The sequence below is a fragment of the Thermobia domestica genome, chromosome 6 (assembly GCF_964235325.1).
Source record: "Thermobia domestica chromosome 6, izTheDome1.hap1.1, whole genome shotgun sequence".
Lineage (NCBI taxonomy): Eukaryota > Metazoa > Arthropoda > Insecta > Zygentoma > Lepismatidae > Thermobia > Thermobia domestica.
Genome location: NC_137459.1, coordinates 272350792 through 272377012, shown reverse-complemented (window position 1 = coordinate 272377012; position 26221 = coordinate 272350792). Strand labels below are relative to the sequence as shown.

At 33.1% G+C, this 26221-nt stretch overlaps 1 protein-coding gene across 22 annotated transcripts in view; it reads left to right on the top strand.

The window, feature by feature from the left end:
* Ca-alpha1D (Ca[2+]-channel protein alpha[[1]] subunit D) overlaps positions 1 to 26221 on the top strand; it is an 836510-nt gene that overhangs the window by 41405 nt on the left and 768884 nt on the right. Inside the window, exon 1 of one of the 22 annotated variants that reach the window (XM_081762813.1) lies at positions 9266 to 9402. The exons of the other annotated variants lie outside the window; for them this stretch is intronic. The gene's annotated coding sequence lies outside the window, so the exon portion shown is untranslated. Of the gene's footprint in view, positions 1 to 9265; positions 9403 to 26221 lie in introns of those variants that run through there. 22 annotated transcript variants of the gene reach the window in all.

Below are 26221 nucleotides of genomic sequence, written 5' to 3'. Positions count from 1 at the left end.
CCAACACCACACTTGACTTGTTTGGAGTGTTATTTATGAATGCGTTTAAAGTAAATTTTCTGCTTGAGTATAAAGAAAGCTGTTTGGAGACGATTTGAACGTGGCAAGTATACTAAAGTCTACTAACCAACCAACCACTTAGCAATATAACATGAATTCGGGGAAGAAAAGTATCTTATGCTTCCAGATATGACTTTCAGGCGTGGCATTTTTGAATTAGTAGTTTGGCGTGTAGTTTTCCTAAACTCTCCTACAATGAATATATTTAATTTTCAAAGATTATTATCATAATTTTCAGTCATTATCTTAGTGTAATACAAATCACAAATGCGATAAAGTAGCTTATCACATTGGAATATATTTCCATGTTACATTCTAAATGTATAAAATCAATAGTACATTATTATTTTTTCTTGTTACATTCAAATTTGTTTATTGTAACTTAATTTTCAATAAGTCTTTTGCCATAGAAAATATTTCGAACTATTGTCAGAAGAAACGTGAAACTCTAAATTCCTAGTTTCTTAAATCAATAGAAGTTCTCAAAACTTCCAAATAAATGGCAAAAAACACTTTAGACACTCAAGTTTTTTTTCAACTTGGCGTGAATTTTAATACCTACTGAAAAGTTTTATGGATTTCACTCACTAGAGAACAATCCTTTTCCCCTCGAAGACCAGATGCTTACGTGAGCAACAGTCCCACGATGTCTGGAAGAGATGATCCTACTTTTCTGTTCACGTTTATCCTAGCGAGTGCGATCAATAGGTTTGTCTTTCTTTCACTTTTGTTCAAAGCCGCTAATTCATTTTATTTAGAAATTCAAAATGAACGGATATTTATTAGTGCAATTTTGTCCTTGATGGAGGAATTACAATGCTAGATAGCTTCTTTTAACGGTATTCGTAATTATTGATTCATTTTTTACTTCAAAATAAAGTATAGTTCTTTCAGATAAAAATTTTCTTGAGATCAAATCAAAATACGCATTGGCTTCCACATTTATAAAAAAAAAACTAAAATTTATATTATAACAAAATACATACATACATACAACAACTATACCATATTTTACACATAGCATCTACACCATATTTTTACAGATAACACCTATATCACATAATTCTGTTTACAATATCACTACCTAAATTGTCTGGGAGTGCACAGAATAACACAAGACGCATCTCAAATAAAAGGGCCGACATTTTTTATGCGGAGTTGAAACACTGAAGAAGTTGATCATGCGCAGAATCATGCCATAGTATTCTGCACTTGCAGCAGAGATAGTATCATCCAAGTGGAGTAGCGTACTTCGAGTAGCAGTAGAGTCAAATGGTTGCCGTAATACAAAATGCCGCCAAATGTGAAGTGAGATCTGTCATACAATTTCTGAGTGCCGAAGGACAGAACACAGCTGACATTCATCGGAAATTGTGTGACCTTTACGGAGCGACAGTAATGAATGAATGGAAGATCGGTAATGCTGAAGAGAATTTTGGGAAGAGTGTTCAGATGTTCATGACGATGAGCGTAGCAGAAAGCCTGGTGTGCAAACGGACGATCTGATGAAACATGTTAACGAGAAAGTGCGATCGAATCGCCCGTTCACAATAACTGAATTCACTTTCCTGAAGTGTCTGCAAAAACAGTGCTTCTAATTGTGACTGACAAGCTGGATTATAAACTGTGTGCGAGGTGGATGCCGAAGATCAAAGAATGACAGATGCACGTGATTTTTGCTGTCGTGTTGGGAGGAGCACGAGAATGACCTCTCTTATCACAAAGTGATGAGGAACGAAACCTGGAGTCGTACGTCAAAGCAATAATCAATGCAATGACATGGCTCTGGTTCTCTTAAAACGAATAAATATAAACAAATACCATCAGTTCACAGAATCAGAGCAATAGTGTTTTGGGACCAGGGTGTGATTCTTGTGGAATTCTTGCAACCAAAACAATTACAGCAAATATGTATTTGCGAAACAATGAATAATCTGCGACGTGTCAACCAAAATCGACTGAGGAGAATGCTACTCTCTGGAAATTTTCTGATCCATGACAACGCCCGCCTGCACATAAATTAGCTGCTCGTACTGTTGAAACAACTCAAAGATTTAAATGGGAACTATTTAATTATTCCCCTCACAGCCCCGACCTTGCCTCAAGCGATTCATATTTCTTCACCTGTAAAAGTGACTTAAATCGAATTATTTCAACTACAGTGAAGTGGTCAAGTCATCTGTCCTGGACTAGCTACACTCTCAGGCGGAAGATTTTTACACAGATGATATATGGAAGGTTGTGCCACGCTACCAGAAATGTCTGGAGTTCCATAGTGACTACCTTGAAAATAGCAAGGTATGTACTTGTATATCAATCACAATAAATTTCTTCTCCTCCTATCATTTTCTTGTTTCTTTTTAAATATATCGGCATTTTTTGGCATACGTCTCGTAGTTTTATGGATAGTCTTTTAGTCCCATTCCACCACTAGGGAATGCATTTGAATCGACATAAAATGATAAAAACCCAGTTTGTCCCAGGTGTTAAGTATGCTCAAAAATTCATTTCAAGTGGTGCAGTCATTATTCTTTGTGAAAAATCGAACACCCTCATTTCCTTAAGATACGCATTTTAATGAAAGTGGCATGATCGAATCTCGGCTCGAACCAAGTGCTAACTATATTAAAAAAATAATTTGAAACGATTTACCCATCTTCCCAGGATGATGATATCAGTAATGTAGATTGAATGTGGAGTAAAATTATGTAATTCTTCCTCCTTACCCATAGATGCCGAATTTTTGAAAACATGTGCCAACTTTTAATAATTCTTTTATATACACCGAGTGCCAGCTGATCTTCAAGGCTCCTTAGGTAATTTGTTTTCTGCATAAAATTTGATTTTTCCCCCTTTCAGAAGAAGCATTTTAATAAAAGCGATATGATTAAAATCTGCCTCGTTCCAAGTGCTATGCTGATAAATTCATTTGAGATGTTTCACATTTTTCTCCGCAAGAACGAAAGACACACAACATTGACATTATATTTGTATATTGATAAAAAATACTATAGAAGTTGCCTCTTCCCACTCCGAACGTCAGAAAACTTGTCCTCTTATTTTTATGGGGAGTTTTTATTCCAAATTACATCTCCATAATATGAGGAGCTTGGGCTATAATATATACATACAGTTTTAACCACATTTCTCCTCTATTAGGGTACCCATTTTAAAGATTCTAAATAGTCTACAACATCTTCCATACAGCCATCTAGAAGTATACAAAGTTAGAAGTATGCCTGACGAATGACATCGATTCGTATAACGGACAAGAAGAAAAGCTAAGAAACATTCAGCTTTATATATTAGATATTAATTCAACATTTATAGCATAGCTTAAATATCTTTGATATATTGATTGTTATCGTGAAGACTTTTCCCCATAACTTTACATTATCGTGTGTTTATCAAAATGAGTTAGAAGTACCTCAAGACTCATCCAACTTTCAGAAGTTGTAAAATTAGAATTTAGTATGAATACCGTAGGAATGGCAATGTGTAACAACGCTGTCAGACTACTATTGAAAATAAAGTGAATTTGAATTGTACTCAGATCATTCAGACTTTTTGGAGTTTTCTGATGTTGAAATTTAAGTTTTTTTAAAATGCCTTGTTGGAGGTGTTTGTTTGTTGTTTCATAGTTTATGGGTAATACAATAATTATTTTACTTTGTTTAAAAAAAGCGTTGATAGAGAAAATTGCAGTAAAAGGAATTGATATTCTGGGATTCATTATTCACCCGGATCGTAGTAGAATCTAGCCTACTATTATCTCTCCATTGCCTAATTGAAAGTAATGCATAATATACTTGCATCTATAACACTAGTAATATCTTAATAAACCAATTTATCCTAATACAGAAAATGGTTTATTGACATATTCTGCATATGGTGTTTTGCTTGTATTCCAAATTAGACTGTGATTGTAAAATTACTATAAAATGTGTTCAGTTGAATTTCAAATGTTGATTTTGAAAGTGAACCCATACCTGTCTAATTTTCTTAAGTTTAGTTTCGTAATACACTACTTTGCATATTAATTGCACTCATCAAAACAGTGAACGTATATTGAATATGTTTATATATAAAACATGCTAAAGAAGAAACACTTTGCATCCTCTGTTTCATGACCAAGAGTTTTCACCATCTCTCTTTTAGTGAATTTTCACAATTTATTTTCCTCCATTTCTGCCTCCTTTCGTAGTGGCCTGAGGCCATTAAGAGATGTACATTCATTTGTTAACTTGACATGGAGAGAGGCAGCAAGTCGCCTCTCTGATGTCCCTCATCTGTCTTTTGTCGTTTTCGTTTCTCTTTATGTGTCCACCAACCAGCTAGCGTCTATATATTCAATGCGCCTAACGTTCTGAAAATTGTTGTTTCCGAGTTACTTCGTTTCCTCGCAAATTTCATCGTTGTGTTCTATTGCAGAGTTGACTACATTATTAGTAATATTATATTTACAAAGTACACGTGTACAAGAATCAAGGCTTCATTTGTTGGAAAGTAACATACAAATGTATTGAAAGAACATTATTAAATCAAATATCTTTCCTGACTTTTTTTTATCCGATCTTTGATATTGATCTCAACTTGCCAATTTTATGTTTTAAATTTACCTCTGATACTAAGAAGTGTAATGTAGGTTTCCACACTCTTTCGTGACATAAATTCATTCAAATCCTTGTGAAATGTGAAGTACGATATCATTGTGTAATATTTTCTTTTGTTTACGGAACTCAAGGAGACCTGGGTTCGATTCCCGGCGAGAGGTCATGTGGTTCCAAATTCACGTTAAGCTGTAGGTCCACGTCTCATATAGCCTCGCTGCTGAAAGGGACGTTAAACACAAAATAAATCAATCAATTACGGAACGCAATGCATAATTTTATTCCAATAAGTCTTAATAATGTTAAACAAGATTTCTCCTAACATTATAATTTTAATAGTAGCTGAAAATATCGAATTGAGATTGATCTTGTAATTTATGTTTGAGCATAGTTGAGCAGAAATATTTGCCTTCAATATTTATTTACTAGCTGGCTGAATTCAGTTCACTTCTGTTATGATAACAGTATATTAACTGCCAGAATATTAAGTACGTTTCACACATGTTAAAACAATTAAAAAACAAAATAATACATGATTCATTATAATATGTAGTATTCATAATTAAACGATTCTTTTTATTTAAAAAATCAAAATACAGAGATTTTTTGTCGTAACAGAATGTGAACATTAGAGAGCGTATGGTTTCCGTAATGTCTCACAGCCGGCTGCTATTGATTGCAATTAAAGTGGCCAGTAGAGAGCACCGAAAGGATTGGTATACAAGGAACATCTATTTAACTCGAGTACTGAAACTGTTATGCTCTCGTTGACGTTAAAAGGACCACTACATGACGCGAACCTTCTCGGAAATAAATGCATGCAATTTCTAACTGCTTCCATCACTTCAACATAAAACAACATTACGTTCTGATGTATTTGCTTGTTGAAATGTTATTGACTTTGGATGTGATTTCTCGGTAATGAGTAGCCTACCTTTTTTCTTTTGTTCATCAGCAGTGACAATGATCGGAAAAAATATTAATAGAAGCATGCAATATTATTTCTGCAAATGTTCGTATCATTGGAGCATCTTTGGACTATATATATATATTAGTTTTCGTGCGTATGTGTGTGTTTATGTGTATGTGTGAGAAAGAATAATGATTATAATTAGACTACAGCTTCTCATTTTCACTAGAAAAAGGACTGATATTGATTATATATTACCTAGATATATTGGTATTATTCCATTTTTTAATTTATTAAAAACGAATTCAAGTTTACTGTTTTGGCGAATCAAAAAAACTGAAATTAGACAGTACACTCTTGTCGAAAATGCTACGTGAACAGTAAGAATAATATAAGTTTATTTACATCAACATGAAAACTTGCAAGAATTATTGCATCATAATCATTTTCAAATAACGCTTTCTTTTTGACATGAAGTGCGACACAGATCAAAGAAAACTAGCAAAAACTAGCAATACCAAAATCCCTCTATTTCGTTTTGGTAAGAAAAATAAAAAGAGAAAATTCGAGTATCATAACACTAGAAATATCACACATCAATAGTACGCCATCGTTTTAATAATAATAATAATTGATCTAATAGATTGAGAATAATACGAATATTGCATACATGAGGCGCCTAGTATGAAAATCCACCACATCCATTTCGCTTAGTTTCGAGTAATCTGGCAAAACATGCAGTGAAGCTCCATATATATACACTCGTACAAAATCCCATATTGGAACTAGTTTTTTTAAGTATGAAATATTAAGCTTCTAAACAAAATTTTGTTTCCATGGAAATCCTTTCGATCAATCATATAACTTGCGATATATAACTCAATTTCGGTAAAAAAATGGATTTGGCGGCTTTTGTTAACATAGTAAATACTTTTTTCTATAATACACTACCCTAGAACCTTACAAAATGAACCTTATAAAATAATTACAGTATTTTATCAGTAAATGCCAAAATAAATAAATAAATAAATAAATAAATAAATAAATAAATGCATCCATACATAAAGAGTTGACAGTTTCTGAAGAGTTACTGTTCATTACATTCTCAACATTTTATAGTAAATCTATTACATTTCTATTTTCAGGGTACATATTTGGATACAATTCGATTTGTATGTTAGTATTTGGTTTTAAAACCATCATCATTATGGATATTCAGTTATGGCTGGCAGACCACTTTCTTTAGATTGAGGAGTTTCAATGTATTGCTGTCCTGAGTTGTCCATTTTGCCTCGGAATTGCAGTTATACAGTTTAACAATATCTTACAATTCTTCTTGCCCTCATTCTCCTACCTCCCCTTTTACAGCGCAATACAGAATATAATTTATTTTCAAACAGTATCTTCACAGGTTTCTTTCTTCTTTTTCATTATCTATAATATCGTTCTTCTTCTTTCTGATTTTCTCCCTACACTTCATCTTAGTCTTCCGTTTCGTTAATATAGTTTTCTCTATTCAAAATCCTACAGTCAGTTTTATTAGTTGCTTTTGTGACCATGCCAGTGCTTCTGCACTTCGCAAAATATTTAATTCATTTTTATTAATTCTATTACTAAATTATTAATAAGATGTATTTCCTTCCTAAGAGCTTAATTTGCCAATAATATCATTGTTGATTTATTAGTAGTTTGTATTCTATCTGCACTGATTATACTCGTACTAAGTAGGTATTTATGTCTTACGATTTTCTCTTCAAATTCCCTAGTTGATATAACTCCGTCCTGATCAAACGTCTTTGCATACATATTGGAATATAAAAGAGCATATTAATTGATAATACACTAGTATTGTTATGTATTAGTGTATGTATAGCACTAGCATGTAATTTAAGGAACAGAAAAATATTCAAATTTTCCAAAGTACGCAGTCAACCGTAATATTCGTTTCCTGCATATATATTTAAATTTGATTGTAGTAACTTTAAGGTAAAGAGGAGGTGCTTAAAGCATACTCTTTTTAAATTTCTCAGTTAATAATATTTGGTTAATCTTACGAGATAAACATTATGAAACATCATAGATTAATTATCTAGAATTATATTTATCTTAGTTACAAACATTTGTAATTAAAATTTTTGTAGATATTTCTTCTACCATAGTTTTTTTAATATCCGGGAGAACAAAAAATAATAATGTAATATATTTTATATTATTTATAAAATATTTGAAGTAGCATAACTATTATTACTTGATGTTGGAAAGCTTTAGTGAATACATTATAATGACATAATTTTCTTTAAAGAGTAAGTACTGCCAGATATTTTGGTAAATGTTCATTTTCTATAATACTTAAAAATCATAGTAAAATAGAATGTGGAACAAACAAACTTCTTAATCGTAAAACTAACTTCTACAGCATTTATTCAATTTCTGCTATGTCCTGAGCAAATAATAATAATAATAATAATAATAATAATAATAATAATAATAATAATAATAATAATAATAATAATAATAATAATAATAATAAACCGTTAACAATGTGAAGAGTTTCCGCGGATTGCGTAGAATAATGTAGTATATGCGTAGTATTTAGTGTTTAATATGCACATTTTTTGATCTTTATGGTCCCTGTGGCGCACTTTTATGCTTATGTGCAATATTGCTTTTAAAAATATATTTCCTTCAGTATGTTGACATGAATTAAACAAGTAGCTGAATCAATTGCCCTACTTTTGTTCCTATTTAAGATAAAATTGTATGTGTTACTGTTCACTTTACTTTCAGTGTTGTCCCTATGTGTTACAGTTAGTTATTTTGAAAATGATTTGTTGTTACATTTGTGACTTTTGTCATTAACATGAATATTTGTTCAATCACCAATATTTGTTCATGTTCATATGTGTGTTGTGTATAAAATGTGATTCTCTCGTTTTCCCTTGTATTTGTTAACGTTTTAGTTTATAGTAACTTTAAACAATGCACACGCCTAAATGAAGTTAGCATTTTGGTGTTTGACATTTGCTGGTACTTCTTGTGCAAATATGTTTTTTTTATTATTATTTGAAGCAAATAATTGTAAAGAAAATATTTTCATTAACATAAGATAATGTTTCAGAACTTTCAGTTTCTTCTGAAATTGTTGGTTTCTTTTAACTTTCTTTTAAGCTTTTCTGGAATTTAAATACACAATCTTGTGCATCGAAACGAAACTTATTTCCATATATGAAGTATTTAACTTGGAATTCATGATTCTAAAAATAGTATTAGTAAATGTTGATTTGCATATTTAAGTCACACTTTATCTCCGAACCTGTACGAAATTAAATATACATAATATCTCTGTAAGACAGTATAATGTTACAATGTGCATTTTAAGTTAAACAGAGGTAAAGACAAATCAATTTGCTTTAAAACATGATGGTTATTAGTGAATCTTCTTGTTGGCTTACACGAAGAATGACTCAAAATCACGAATATGCTTATTGTCGTATTATCGCAGCATTTTGATAACCATGAAAGGTAAAACCATATTTAGGTTAGCACACACATTCATTCTATTTGGGTGTCTAATTTATATTTGAGGTGTGGAGGAAATGTGATTTATGAAGCCATATTATGATTTGCATTATTTCATTATATGATGCATTTTCAAACACGATGCTAAAATCCTCTCTTCCAGGAGAGGTGTATGAAGTGCGCTCTGATATCAATTGAATTTTGATGTGGGTGATTGTCTGTGTTCGTATAGTTCGACATCAGAATTAATACCATTTTTCACGTGTCGACACTTAATATGATCATGTGGACAGGTGACAGTGGGTAAGCGGTATATTGTTTTACTGAAAGCCAGGCATGACAATGCAATAGGGTTCTTCTTATTTTTTTCAGTATACTTTCGATTTTTTAATAGCTCAATCTAAAGCTTGAGAAGCTATTATTGCGAAATTTTAGAGTATTGCACTACACAATTCATTTTCCAAAAGTGGAGAATATGGAAAAATGGAGCATGTGTTCATTTTTTTCTTTAGGTGTCAAAATATAGCAATCTGTTGATATTTTTAATATATATATACATTTTGGGTTGCACTGCCTGTTATATCAGGTTAACCTAGAATGGCGCAGAGATCTGTTTTGGTAGGACATTCGCATGTACATATTAGTTCACGACGATCTTTTCAAACTGATTTATATCGATTCAAATTAGAACTAGATTCACATTTTTGTGCAATGTAGCGACACATACATTTTCACATTAGAAAATATTATGTGTGTGTGTGCGTGTGAATTCTCTCTCACTGCATGAAAACTAGTGTGGCACAGTACTTGTCCCTGGTACACATTAGCACATAATATAAACCCGCATGACCCCAATTCCCCAATATATTTCTTTAAATGATATCTCTTTCAGGAATGTGTAAAGAATAAATTGTTTGAATGTGTATATATATGTAAAATATTTTAGTGTAAACAAAACTATTGAAATTCTTTCAGATGCATTTCAAAGTAAATTGATGTATTTGATTTTAGAGAAGCGTGCTTATCTAAGTCTTATAGTGCAATAAAATGTAATGTATTTCTAATAGTAATGAATATTGACATAAACAGATAGTCATGACACTACCTTTTCCTTTGTAAATAATGAAAATGACATTTATATAAGTAAGGTAAAAGAGATAAACCTACACATATATAATACATTACTAGCCACAGAACCTAAGACAGGTAATGACATCAAGTTTACTTTGAGATACAATGAAGTGCTTACCTTATCTGATACAAGATGACCTATATGTGGACGGTAAATGAATCATTTTGAAATTTTGTCAAATTCACAATAATAAATTTAGATAATAATTATTAATAAACTTAAATAACCACATACTTGAGAGATATACAAACTAGATAAAAATCAGATATACATTACAACCAACTGATTTTAAAGAAAATAATTTCTCCATTCGAAATGGCTCACTCTGGTTTTCAGGAGTGTAGAGAAAATATTCGTTTGATTAAAATATTGCATTTTTGTGTATCTGTAAACAAGTCTAAACTAAAAATAAAAATTCTCAATTGCCTTTTTTGTTGTGAATGGAAATCTCCATACTTTCTTACAGTCTTCCAAATTTAGCTTTGCGTTAGTATGAAATTAGGCCCTTTTGAGTTTCGCTTTTGAAAACATAAAACATAATAAGTATTATGACTTCAGAATTGTTTTGGAAAGAAAACAACTTTCAAATTGCTTCTATCAAACTACTTTCTTTTCATCGGACCAAAACTACTAGCCGGTATAAATTTATATTTTCTACTCCGTCTTCAAAAAGTGATTTACGGAAGCATTTAAAATAAATATAATCTATTAGGGGCAAGTTTGAAATCTTAATTGTTTAAACATTTTATTTCATCATTTTCAGATATTGTGAGTCTCTAAATTCAACTCTTTGTGATAATTTCCGTCCTACTCCATGTCTGAGTTTCTCATACTTGGAACTCCTTTCAGTAATCACATTTGCAAAACAAACAAAAAAGCTCATAAGGACTGGTTCTGTCCTTTCTATAATTTTCTCTTAAACTTCTACAAAAATGTCTCTCAAACATCTAACATAGAACGTTTATTATGGTTAAATGAATAATTTTGTACAGAGACCAAGAACAAAAGAAAAATGAAAAAAATACACAAGAAAACAAGCTGTATATGCATTTTGCATTTTTAAAACGTGTGTGAAAAACAAAAAAAGGCTGTCAGAAATATGTTTTTTATATTGAAATTCAGAAAAAAATCCATTTGCAACTTAATATATAAGTTGTTAAATTGAGTTGTTTTTGAGTTGAACGTCCCTTTCAGCAGCGAGACTATATGAGGAAGGACCTACTGATTAACGTGGAATCCAAACCACATGAGCTCCCGCTGGGAGTCGAACCCAGGTCTCCCATGCCAAAGGCGCGTACGCTAACCGCTTGGACACAAAGGAGTCCATAGCTTGTTAAAATTAGCACTATACATTCAGAAATGTATGTAACACAGTTGAATAAAATAGATTTCTAGATTTCAAATACAGGAGGAGTTGAAAAGTATATTTTAGTCGTCTGCTTCTGCCATTCGTGTTTGTGTTTGCATGTATATATTTTTGTGTACGTGCTGATGCACCTGTGTATATTCATGCTGTTTCCACCAACTAAATAATTCGTTTGAAAATATTCCTTCACTGTTTTCAAAGGGAATCATTAGGTGATTGGCATATGATAGTTCACACCAAACATATTAATTTATATATTTTTGCTGCAATGCCGTGGCATACATTTCAGCATCTCTAGCTTCATGAATTTAAAAATTATATCTCAAATAAAAAAAAAAAAAAAAATCACAAACCTGTATGAACATTAAATTCCTTGTTCTCACTTTCAAATCGTGACATTCAGCGTGTGAAAGCATGCTATTTGCTTATTACACCCACATGTTGGCTTAGTCGAACTAAAGTTGTAAATTCAAACTCCCTGTATATGCATGTCGATTTTCATATAAAATTACACTATTTCTGTGAATTTTACACACATGTGTAATTTTCTCTTTGTGTAATATTAAAACTAGCATGTAATTTATACATGACTTGTGTACAATATCATACACGAAAAAATATGATATGTTATTATTTATCGTTTGTGTAAAGTGTTTAAACTGTTTATATTTGTGATAAGTTTTCACCCAATTTTTCAGGAACAAATGACTTTCGCAAAAAAAAAAAAAAAAAAAAAAAAGTGATAATACCTGGATTTTTAAAAGACAAGGAATTGTGTTAGATTCAGTCCTACAGTTCCCGTGGGTAGAACGTCGTCTTAGCTGTAGTTTTAATATGAAGAGTCCAGCGGAAAGGGGGGTGTCCATTTCTACTAACTTTTCAGGAAACGATTTTTAAAGTTGATAACAATTTATTTCCTGAACTACTCGTGGAAAATGTTTCAAATTTGGTTTACAAGTTCGTTATTATATTGGAAACTAGCATGCAGAATCTTATGCTCAACGTGCGACCGCGGTGGTTCAGTGGTAGAGCGTTCTCTTCTGCTGCTTGGGGTTCCGGGTTCGATCTCAGCCCCCGCCAAGTGAACTTTGTGGTGGACAAACACAGTGTGTATGGGTTTCCTCGGGGTTCTCCCGTTTCCTCCCACTTTCTTCATTCCACCATTTCATTCATTAGTCATTATCACCATCTCCTTTAGCCTAACCGGCATAATCGTGGGACGTAAATCTCAAAGATTTCATTTCATTTTTTCTTATGCTCAACGTATATTATTGTAAGTAAAAGAATAGGAAAAATACCGAAATGATGTTGGTTTGTACTGAGAAAAAAAGAGGTCTAATGCAAGGCAAAACGATGGAAAAAGAGGCGATTGTTTTTTTTAATATTATAAACAATACTATTAAGAGTACATTGTTTCCTTCCTTTGTCGTATTTATTCTCGTTTACTCAGCTGATTAATTCTTTGATAGTTCCATATAGATAATTTGAGCATCTGCGCTGCATAAAATCTTCAAAGCTTGTAGATTCTGCCACTTTTCTTCCGATATTGGCAACTTCCCTTTAAAAAAGTGGAAAATATCTATTAAATCACACCAATAATTATCATGTTGATTATAACATCCTTTTCAAATTGTTCAGAACTGACTAAACCTAGTACTTTACTAATCAACGAAAATTTTGGAAATGTACTTTTATCCTCAAATCAGTATCAAATATGGGAGAGTAGGGCAAGGATAACAAGTGGAGTACAAAGGTTCATTGACTTTGTTGACCTGATATTCAACGTAGTATAAACGACTATCTGGCATTGGTTACGGAGAGGTACAGCTGCCTAAGCAAGTTGGACGACATTAGAAAGTTAAAAATCAGGTTCTGAGGCAAGAGTGATGTATTTTCAACTTATTTAGTATATAATAATTCATTGAATATACTTGTATTGCACGCATGTCCGTGTCAGAAGAAGATGGCATGAAAATCTAAATTTTGTCCGAAGGTGGACATCCTCCCTTTTTCACAGTAAGTGATGGCGATACCCCCTTCTTCCATTTTACAAAGATTTTTTAAAAGGCTGTAGCAGGGTAACCGTAAATATTTCCCCCCTTTTTGATATATTGAATGAAACTACTCAGCGTGCTCTACAAGATGGCATGAAAATCTAAGTTTCACCCAAAAGTTGACATCCCCTGTTTTTCCCCTGGACTCTTCGTATATGTTTTCTATCAGAAACATCCATATAATGTATGTATACAATCTGTAAAAATATCAATCTCTATGAAATTGAGTTATTATTTCCTTTAAAATCGCGCTTTAAAAGTTTTAAAGTTGTCGTTAACTTCACATTAAGAAAAAAAACTACGGTTTTGTTAAATTCAGTTCTTCAAATACGCTTTCTGTGCTTGAGTCAATCTCCTTATCAATCTTAAATAAATGGTTAGTTCTCATAAATTGTACATTTAATTCAAAATAAGTTAATAGTTTTAAAAAGAGAATGAACCTTTCAAACGATACATTAGAATGAAGAAAATGAAAAGCCACTAATACTCATATGTGTACCGACATCAATGCATTTCATTATCACCTCTAGTAGGAGAAAATAAAAGTATTATATAGACTTACTAAGTTAATCGAAATACACGAGAATGATATGGAAACAGTATTCACATCAGGAAATATCGTGATCTCAAAAAAAAAAAAAAAATACACATCGCTTGTGTTATAGTAAACCAGAAGCATTGTTAAGAATCGTTCTGGAGCAAAGTTACCATTGCAAGAGACTTGACTAGAGTTGTAGCATGAATCATTATCTTCCTACTTCTCTGGAAAATTTCCAGTTACTCTTCGTAGTTTGAAATATTGCTTGAGGATTCGCAAAGTACAATAATACATGGAACTAATATAAATGATCTTGCTTAATGTGATTATACGTAGTTCGTGTCGCATTTCTATTTTCTATTCCATTTTGTAATAAAGTTCGCGCAATTTGGCTGGATATCTTATCCATATGCATGGAAACAGTAGATTAAAGACATATCATTTTGGAAAACGAGATCATGACATTCGTCTGGAAGTATATGACATTCATCTGATATTTTTTTTTCAATACTCTGAGTAACCAGCTTTCCAGTGTAGGTAATTCTTGTAAGAACATCGAGTCCCTTTGTGAAGCTTTCCTTGCTTTAGCTACGTAACGGTTTACATACATTACAATGGGTAATGCACAAATTTGGTCAATCTGAGAGATAAATATGTGCCTCATCTAATACTGCCATAATCTTCTACTTGCTAGTTTTTCTTATACTCGTATAAAGTTCGGAATTTGATGTTTCGTTCGCTGCAATTGAAGGCCGTAATACAGACCTTCTATCCATACCCCGATCTGTTGGTTTCTTGGTCAGCTGTCCGACATAATATTATGCAGCACATAATTCATCATTTTAACTAAGATCTTATGAAGTTTTTTTGGTGAATATTAAACTATTTATTATTTTTGTGACTAAAGGCCACGAAAGTATACACACATGATTATCCGACCTATTTTTAATCCTTTCACAGTTGAACTATGCGTTTAATATAAGGCCAATATGTAGCATTCAAAATACTTGTTAAATTTTGGTGCAATCTTACTAATACACAAAGTTCACTCGTGATCCTGCTAAAGTAAGATAACAAATAATGCGTCATATACATTGCAGGTCGCTCACGTGTGCTTCAGGTCGGGATTAAAATCTTTCGTGTATCACCTGAGCAGACTTCTTTAAAATTATTTATAAAATTTAAATTGAAATAACACAAGCTTCAAAGGAAATATATATATACAGGGTGCGGCACGTAAAACCGGCCCGTAAAGTGAACACATAAAATGAAATGTAATGTATTGAATATGATTAACTACAACACATAAATGAAATGTAATGTATTGAATATGACTACTCACCTTCACAGCAGCCTTCACAGCAGGTGCTGAAAGTGTCCTCCGTCCACTTCAACACACATGTGAGCACGATTGAGGAGATTCATATATACCCTTGTCAGTTCTTGTGTTGTAATGCTATTGGTAACATCCTGGATCCTGGTCTTGAGTTCTTCAATTGTGTGTGGATTTGTTTCGTATACTCTTCCCTTTAACTGTCCCCATAAGTAAAAGTCACACGTGGACAAGTCTGGTGACCGAGGAGGCCACAAGCCTTTGCTGATTGTCCTCTCTGGTGTAAACATCTCATGCACAAGGGACAATGATGCAGCTGATGTGTGGCATGTTGCACCGTCCTGCTGAAAGTAACATAACTGACGCTTCTCTTCGGTCAAGTGTGTATAAAACTCCTCCAGGATTCCCATATACACGTCACTGTTCACTGTCGTCTCAAAGAATATGGGCCCAATAACGCGTGTGGCGGAAATGGCACACCAATCATCTCATCATGCAAGGGTACCTGGTGGATTGCGTGTGGATTTTCTGTCGATCAATACCGGTTGTTTTGGGAATTTACGTACCCAGACAGGTGGAACCACGCCTCGTCACTCATGATGAGCATTAGTGGATCCAAGAAACCACTGGCAACATTGCTCAACAGCCGTGAACAGAAATACACCCTCTTCTGCAGGTCGGGCTCCTTCAGTTCTTGCACAACACATATCCGGTACGGTTTTAACTTCAGTCCCCTTAAAACACGTCTGCAACTTATCTCACTCGCATGAACCTGTTGGCTCAATCTCCTGGTTGACTTTCGAGGACTTCTTGTCATTATCTCCTCCACCTGCATCTTTAATTCAGGTGTGCAGACAGATGGTCGTCTGTTCCTGGGAGCATTTTGAACCGATCCTGTACGCCGCCATTTTTCAATCAATTCCTGAATGGTGCTTTTTGCTGGCACAGAACGTCCTGGAAATTTCTCCCGAAACAAATTCTTTATTTTCACAAAAGATCGAGCGAGAATAAACTCTTCAACAATGGCAACACGCTCGGGTATCGAATACGGCATTATCACACACTGACACTCACCCGGCTTAACACAACGAGGCCTTTTTCTCAACTGGTTTCGACAAGTTTCACTGGCTGCGGCTGCACGTGACTGCTGCAGGTCACGTAAGTCGACCCGACCTCGACACGCCATCTGTTGGTAGGAAGGTAGATGATTTAAGTGTTGCCAAAAACACAATATACCAGAATATTACGACGAGCCGGTTTTACGTGCCGCACCCTGTATATATATTAATTTTAGCGGCTACAAAGTGTGAACCATATATGGCATTATAATGCTGTGAAATGCAAAAAAAAAAGAAAAAAAAAAGAAAGAAAGAAAGAAAAAGAATACGTACGATATACAAAATATAATAAAATCTTCTTTTATTTAAAGTACCATACTTATAAATGTAGACTAAAACTAAAGGAGACATACAGCAATCACAAGCAAATATGAATGGCGGAAGAATTGAAGAATCAAGAGCCTGTATTATGGTCTCCTTGTATTCCTTTACACCATCTAAAATATAGCAAAGTACACAACATCCAATTTCGTTACTGGAGAAAGGATATAACCACCTGCGAAAGATAAGAGTAAAATAGAAAGTGAATAAACCTTGAGAAAATCTACGGTTACGATGCGCTCAACTGCAAACATCCATGGCCTAGGATCCAACCTGGGTCCTTTGCTAAGAGTGTTGCAATCTCTGGGTCTTAGTTGACTGTGGCTGCAATAATATAATGCTCCTATGAAATCTAATATGACGTATGACAAACTAATGTGACACATTCCGAGGTCATTCAATCGTTTAAAGTAAAGGATATCGAGCTTTACTGCAGAGAAAAAGAAATCTTTTGTAAATTAACAAATTAATCTGCTTCTGTTACTTTTGAGTTAAATTCCTTTCTTAAGTTGTTACAACTAACTGAAGTGCCTCCCATCGCTCGAGGAAGAAAGGGATGGAGAATATATTATGCTTATTTAAGAATAAACGATACATTTCCTGATGTTTTTTTTTTGTTTGCTTCTTCACTACGTTCATCCCAGTAAATCTACTCAGTGGTTTCTGAAAACTAAATGTATTAATGACATAGGAACCAGAGACATAAAAGAGAGAAAAATATTTTTTTATTATTCCTAATTATTATTAATGGAGACTAAGATACTAAAGAAGAAGAAAAGTAAATGTAGTCTCCAATATTCCTCATTAATACTGTTCCTTTTGATTATTAAAAATTAAAATAGAATCTGCTTTTAAGATCTTAAATCAGCAGTCTGTTGAAGCTAATTTTCTTGATTCCATGTTCATGCTTTCTTTTATTGATTTTGCAAAATGGAAATTTTTCATTTCACGATTAAACATTCCATGCCCAATTACACGTTCATCAATGTTGGGTTGGTGCGATTGAAATGGCCATTTGGTGAGTGCCATTCTCAAAGGCCAAAACAAAAGAAAAATAAAGAAAAAATGAAAACTACAATACTTGGTTAGTCAAAGAAGTATTCGACTGCAATCAACGATTGGATTTCATCTCGAAATAAGTGTGAAATTTGTGATGCGAATAAATCCTCAACCCTACGTTGTACTACTCAGTCATCAGGGAAGTTTTCTACCAAGGAGTGATCAAGATGCAGGGTGAGGCGATAATAAAGAGGAAAGACGTCAGGAGAAAATGGTAAGTGAAGAAAGATTTCGCACTGATATTCGTAAGGGCGAACTTCCACGTGCTATTCTCATGACTTTCGATATTTCGATGTTGATTTCCGTTCTATATTGTTCCCCAATGTTAACTATTTTATCAACCATCTCTTGTAGTTCTTCGGTTCTAGCTATAATAACCGTATCATCTGCATACCTGATTTGATGCCTTTAATGATTTGCCCTCCAATCTTGCAATCTCCAATAATGCTTCCTTCATTAATCACTGTAAATGTTGAATAATTGGGGCAACATACTACATCCTTGTCTGACTCCTCTTCCAATCTCCACACTATTGGTTTCTCCTTCATTCAAGCGCATCTTGACTCGTTATCCTATGTACAAGTTGCGAATGAGCCTCGGTCTCTCCAGTTGACCCCAATTTCTTTAAGTATTTGCAAAATTTTCGTCCAATTGACTCTGTGAAAAGATTTTTGCCAATGTATGAAGCGCAAACACAACTCTGCTTTTACGTCCAGAACTCGTTCTGAGATAATTCTCCTCAACCCAATGACATCTATGGTGCATTTTTTTCCGGAATCCGAATTGATATTCCTCCAACATCTCTTCTATCTTTTTTTTCCAGTCGTCTGTTCGATACGCATGCAATTATCTTTCCAGTGTGGGAAATAAGGTTAATGGTTCAGTGATCGCTGCACTTATTTGCTTCCTTTTTCTTGGATGATGCAATGATTGTAATATCGAGAAAATCCTTTGGCCATTCTCCACTCAGGTAGATCTTGTTAATAAGGGAAGTCAGTACTTTCATGGCATTGTCTCCTAATCCCTTGAGCAAATCTGCTGGTATGTCGTCGTCTCCAATGGCCTTCCTCCTTCGCATGTCCTTGAACCTTGTACTACTTTACGTTTCAATGTACTTTGTCCTTTTTCTCCTTCATCCACCTCTTTATCTGCTTTGATCGCAATATCTTTGGGGCGGTTCCTCTAGTCATATAGTTTTATGTATTCCTCCCAAACTCTAAGATATATTTGATGGTCAGTGACTACATGACCTTGTTGATCTTCGATTCCTAATGTGCGTATGGATTTGTCAGCTTTTCCTCCTAATTCTTGTGTTTTCTGATACATCAGATCATATCTGCTGCACCGTTGAAGTTCCATTATTTCTTCTCATATCAGTTCAATGTACTTTTCTGTGGCTCTGTCCATCTCTCTTCTCAATTCATTATTCGGCCTTTTGTATTATTTGGCATCCATGCTCTTTGCTCTTCTGTGTTCTTCCACCTTCTTAAGCATCCCTTCAGTTACCCATGGTTTTCTCGGCGTTCTTTCCATCTTGCCAAAGTTGATGTGGAGTGTGTAAAGTATAATCTGTTTAACTTTTCCCCAACTATTTTCTGCATTGTTTCCCATATCGCCGACCACACAGATTTTTTTTTCAATCTCTTCTTTCACATCACTGTCCATACTTCTTAATCTCTTTATAAACTAAATGAGACCTACCTACAGTTATTAAAATAGCTTAAGAATGATTTTACTTTAACAAGCAAATTAACAATCAAAACTTGATCACGCATGATTTTAGGTTGGAAAACCTAGTACAACAGTTCACAATTGATAGGAAAAGCCCGACTACCACAAAAAATTACAGACAGAAAGTAGTTCATTTTATGTTCGTACAAAACAAGGTACACCTCTTAAGATGTCTAGGATTAACAAAAATAAATTTTGTCCTATTTAAATTAGGGGCTCCAATGTTCGGGTTTTAGCAAACAACAATTGGGCATTTTCTTTTTCAATATTTCCGATTTCGTCAATTATTCTACCTTTAAACCTATTTAAAGTTAATTTAGAGAATTTGATCTTTAATTTTCATAAAACGTTCGTAAAATGTCGTTCTACTTCCAAACAATCTAGAAATGTAGTTTAGAGGACAATTACGATATTCATATATTTCAGAAACCTTGTGAAGATGTAAATACATCTTACTTTTAATTGAAACAAATTATTATTATAGTTTCTTTACAAGCAAGATAATTCATTGCCTAATTGTGTGTCAATTTAAAATATATTTGTGCTTATAATTAAGATTTTATATTCACAACATTTTAGAAATAATCACCTGTGATTGGTATTTTTATAATACAAAAAGCATACTAGTACTTTTCCTATGTAATTAAGCCTATTTGCAATTTATACTATGCTCGTAAATTATCCTCGTGTTAGTGCGAATAATATTTTTGCCCCTCCCCCTGCTCCCTCCTCATCTGCTTCTCCTTATTCATCAACTACGTCAAGCATGCAAATCTAGTAAAATATCCTTACTTCCCGTTTGAGACGGAATATAGAAAAAACTCACTGTGTCAAAACCTTTCGTAAGTAATAAACTATTATCGTACCAAAACTATATGTGTCCTACAAAGTAGTAGTTTCATGGTGATGGAATTTGTAAAATTGTTTTTATAATTTTTCAGCTTCATATAATGATGTGTTTCACCCAATCTCCAAAATTTCAAGGTTGAATTTTCAGGAAATTGATATAATATAAACCATCCTGAATTATTGATTTATCATAAAATATATTATTATTGCGATCCACATAGTAGTTTCTCCGTGAAAGCTTGAGATACGAATATCTTTCCTCCTTTTTGCACCTTACTAAATTTGCACAACTAAATGATATATTCATATTCTGTTGATCATATAGCTCTCACACTGTATTACAAATTTTATGCATTCACGTCTAGCGGTTCAAAGGAACTCTATATTGATAGTTAAAACAACTTCTCGAATAAACTACCACATAACCGATCATTATATTTAAATAGTTCCCACTCTGCAATGTAGTCACATGATTCAGTGATTTAAAAATAATATCTTATGAATACATTTTTAAATAATATTTAAACTATAATAATGCTTTGTTTCATACTTTAAACTTAAACTCCTCACCAATGTGTTGGTAAGAAATGTGAATTCTTCAATATTCGTTACATTCCAAATTTTAATGACCGTCATTAGCCTTAAGTTTGCTTTTGCAAGTTACACACTGACAATCTACCACAATTTCCAGTTCATTTTTTTTAAGCCGTTCACCATAATTGGATAGCTTACATGTAAAACATTAACATTCAAAACCATGAAATTAAATCTTTATTGTTATAATTCATGACCAGACTGTGCTCGATCTTAATTCAATCTGCTGAATCCAACGTCGCTATGTGGATAGCGTACAGGCTTTTGTGGTGAGAGACCCGGGTCTGATTCCCGGCTGGAGCTCATGTGGTTTGGATCGCACAATAAGCTGTAGGTCAACGTCTCATGTAGCATCATTGCTGTACGGAACGCTAAAGTCAAATCCTATCCAATCCAATTCAGTTTAATCTGCTCTTCTCAAACTTCTCAAACTAAATTATTAATTATTCAATCTATTCCGTACTAATATTGATGGTGTCTTGAGTGTAGCGATTTTTCTTTTAGATGAGTTCTGGGGTATAGCCAAAACAAAGTCACAAACATAACATTTATGTAGCAAGAATATGCATGAATATTACTTTTAAAAACATGATATTCTAAGTATTTTACGGAACTTTTTGTTACTCTCTTTTTGTTATCTTTTGACATATTGTAACACATATTGTAATTTAACGCATTATTCAGCTTATTTTTTTATACCATTTCATTTCTTGCTCAGTCATTAGGGGAATTTAGGAAACTTTTTATCATTAACATCAACTGATTACTATTTTCTATAAAATAGTATTAGTTATTTAGTAATAGCAGTTTTCAGTATTTCATTACTTTGACACTCGAAGCAATGCCCGAACTGGAATTGACATTTCTCAATTGAAGATAAATATACATAGTAGGATGTGTAACTGCCATGTTATACTGCCTGGTCACGTACTGTGCTGGAAGAGAGTGTTCGAAGAGAAAAGACAATAAATTTTTGCCAACTATTAGGCTAAACGAACACAATGTGAGTTACAATAATGACTATCATCTTTCCTGTCTGCAATGAGCCACATTAGAGAGAACTAAAAAAATATATTTTGAATAAACTAACCTCTTTACTATTTATGTAGATCTCGTATATGTATAGATTTCCATTTAAATTGGAGAAATATTTAGGTATTTGATTAAACACTGGGGTGGAGGCAGAGTCAGTATAAGAAAATGTGTGTGTACTCCTTCATAAATAGATTACCATTTTTAAGCTATCTTTGAAATAAAGCATATTAATAGGCCTACATATCATGACGCTGACCCTCTCTCTCCTATGTGGAAGACTAACACATACTAGCAACCTGTGTAACAAGAAACCCACATTCGAAATTATGTGATTGTACGTTCAGCAGTTTAATAAATACACAACCGATTTATATATATATATATATAAGTTATACTTTTCTTTCGATTTATAGGGTGAGATTTTGAAAATGTCCATAACATAAAAACCCTTTCCAGGTGGTGACCTATCACCATCCAAAATCACAACAATCTACAAAGCAGTATTCCTTGGTGATACAAGTTACATTTTTTTTCATTTTTGTGCAGTAAAAGAAATCCCGTTCAACCTTCTTTGAGGCTGAATTTTGAAAATGTTCATATAATGTGAATCACCCTCAATTTTTGACTTGATATAACACAACATGTCTTGTGATACATGAAGTAGTTTTTGCGTGACAGAGAAAATACAAATTATATAAAAATCTTTCCTTTCTTTAGGTCCGTCATACTAAATGCACACAAATGAACAATAGGTATATTTTTATTTGGTATATTAAGAAGTACTCACTTATATTTTGTATTTTATGTTTAACGACTCAGAATTTCCTCTCTCCCATTTGAGTTGGAATATCCGAAAATCCGACATAATGAAAACTTTCCCCAAATCATGGCTCATCATCACACTAAAATTGACCCTGATCCAGGATACAATTTTCAAAATGTTGACGGACCTACCTAGAAAGCTGTATATAATTGTATGGAAGTGTTTGTCGGACTCCTGTTATGCCGCTTACTAAAAACTGCAAGAAAAAATATACATTTTATGTCCATGGATATTTTGCAACTTCTGAAGCAACATTGGCGAGAAAGAATCACCCAGGCAATACCCACTTTTCAAAGTGAACAGAGTCCCAACCAGGTTGGCTCCTGCTAAATTTAACTCCTGCTTCTATCACAAGCCATTTGTTGTTTTTTCTGACTTCTGTGAGCATCTGAAAGTGTATACCATACTTTCAATAGTTCATATTTTAAATAAAAGTTTTCATTGAAATTCGCGTCTTAAAAATATAATTATTGTACCTTTCAAACTTATGTTTCGGTGATCCCATTCTGTCCTTTAAAAGGAAAACTGTTAAGTGTGTTTTTGTACATTCTTTATATACAAAATAGTATATTAAATACACATGATTTCAAATTCCTAATATTTTAAACAGTATGCTACCCTAATGGAAACGAAATGCCAATATAGCACAATAATAAATACATTCTTGTTTGCTACATTAGCAAACAGTATTATTCCCAGTTGTCTTAAAAACAAACTCTAGAACAAGGGAAAAAGACTTTTGGCATTAAGCCTATTTTCAACCAAAGGTGTTCTATAAAAGAACCGACTCGGAAACTAGGCTTATATTGTGAGAATTCTTTTCTGTTTTATTGCCTTTGTTATTCTGCGTCTCTCGTTTTCGGCGGGAAATTTTTCTTCGCTTTTTTATTCGAAAGAAAAAAAAAACAGCAATGTCTGAATGTGTTGTGAAACATTTAAGCTTTCAATACTCAGACATTTTGGGAGGAGGCCATAGTTCTCTTCTTCTGATTTTTTTGCATCTGATCTTTTATCTGAGCTTACGCTTTTTATTAAGAAAACTATCAAGATTACTTTTTTCTTTAAATTTACATTTTTTTTCTGGAAAAGAGTGTATCAATTTTTTAACCTTTCAACTCTACATGCTTAAATATGTCGCATGTATTAAGTTAAGTAATTCAATTTTCTGGTTAAAATAGTTGAAAACAATTTAACCAATGCGAAACTAATAGCACCCCATGCTAATGGGCAAATTTAAAGAACTACCAAACACAATAAAGTAGCATTTATGTTAATGAATATCTATCCCTTTCAAAACTGAAGCTCATCCCATACATATAAATATATATTCACTACTAAAGAATGATCTATACAGGGTGCATCAAAAGTTTTAAGCCAACCTCGTTGTAAGTAAGAATACAAAAAAGTAAAGACAATACAAGAAAAAAGTAAATGGAAACCAAAATAGAGGAAAATGTTGAAAATAGGTAGTTTTCAATCTAAAATTGTGGACTTTTTTTCAATCGCACCAGGCATTTGAAGTCCAGGTTGATAAGGCACTTCACGTAAAATGAGAAGGGCAACATATCTAGGTCTAACGAAACGTAAAGACACTCAAAATGACACGGAGAACATACACATTATTGTCTGAGGGAATCTAGAACATTTCGAATCCATTTCCCAAGAGTGGTGTATTTTTGGTAGGGCAAGAGCCCAAGAGAACTGTCTGCTGAACTGACAACCTAGGCTTTTCATTTGGCATGGGAAGCTTTATTTCCAGCAACTTTCCTCTGTTTCCATTTTCTGGTATCTTTATTAACAACTGAGTTGATCTGTGTCCCGGACCTCTGATACGCCCTGTTTTTAATATATTTTAACCCTTCAGAGTACAATTTCACTTTACCATTTAAACATAAGCATACATTCATGGATTGTTTAATACTATCATGAGATTTTTAAAGGGATCTCAGTACTTGTTCATCTCTTAATTCAACTGCCATAGATGTTTAGTAATAGTTCAATTCTGTATGATACACCACAAACTTGACCGCACGGGTGGCAACCTTGCACCTGTCTCTTATTATACTATAATGAGGTAAAAAAATATAATTAGAAAGAATCCAGTAATTTTATATTATCTAAGATTCCATATTTAGAAGTGAGGGAATGCTCAATTATATATATATATATATATATATATATATATATATATATATATATATATATATATATATATATATATATATATATATATATATATATATATATATTAGTAGTACGGTTTCTCTCAACTGAAGTATGACACAAATTGATGAGAATTCTTGAAAAATGGGTTTTATACTTCTTGTAGTAAACTCAATAGTAACATTTGAATTATTGTAAATACAGATTTAAAAAACTCACTTTGTGGCGTTAATTTAACAGAAAAAAATCAAAATTGTTCAAAATGGTTGTACGATAAACAGAGAAAACTTCCAAAAGAGAACTTATGTAAGTATATTAATATGTTGGTTGTTCCATATAAAACGTGGAGAGTTTATACATTACAAACGGCTGAATATAAAAGGATTAAACAAAAAAGAGATGAAAAATATCGGAGGACACGCCGATTGGAGTATTATACTTCCCCACAGCATTTCCTATCATGAGGTCTTAGGAAATTGCTCTAAATTTTGAATGGGAAGCTATACTATGCTTACATCATTGGAAGGACAAAGAAAAACAAATAACTTTTGTAGGGAATAGCTGTTCTCGTTTGTGGGAGAAAGATGTGAGGAACTATTTACAAAGACCGCTAAATGATTACGATTTCGCACACAGTGTTTACGCGAAAACTTTCTAAAAATGTATTTCCATTATTATTGATATACTATCTTTTCAATCATATATCGTCTTACATACCTTGCCATTTAAAAATTTCAAGTGTCCTTCAGGACCCCATGGTAGGAGCTCTGTGCATCAAACACAATGCTCTATTTGATGTGCTTTCTAACATTTTTGAATCTCACGTTTTGTTTCATTCTTTTATCTCTAGCGCATTGTAATTTACAAGCACTCGATGTTTTACCTGAAATACTCGGTGTATAGATAGGGATTCAGGATTTGGCCAAAGGGAAGAGGCTATACAGCAGAGTGGGTAAAGAAAATGAATCCTCGAATATTGAATTCTTATAGTGCAAAAACTTTGTGT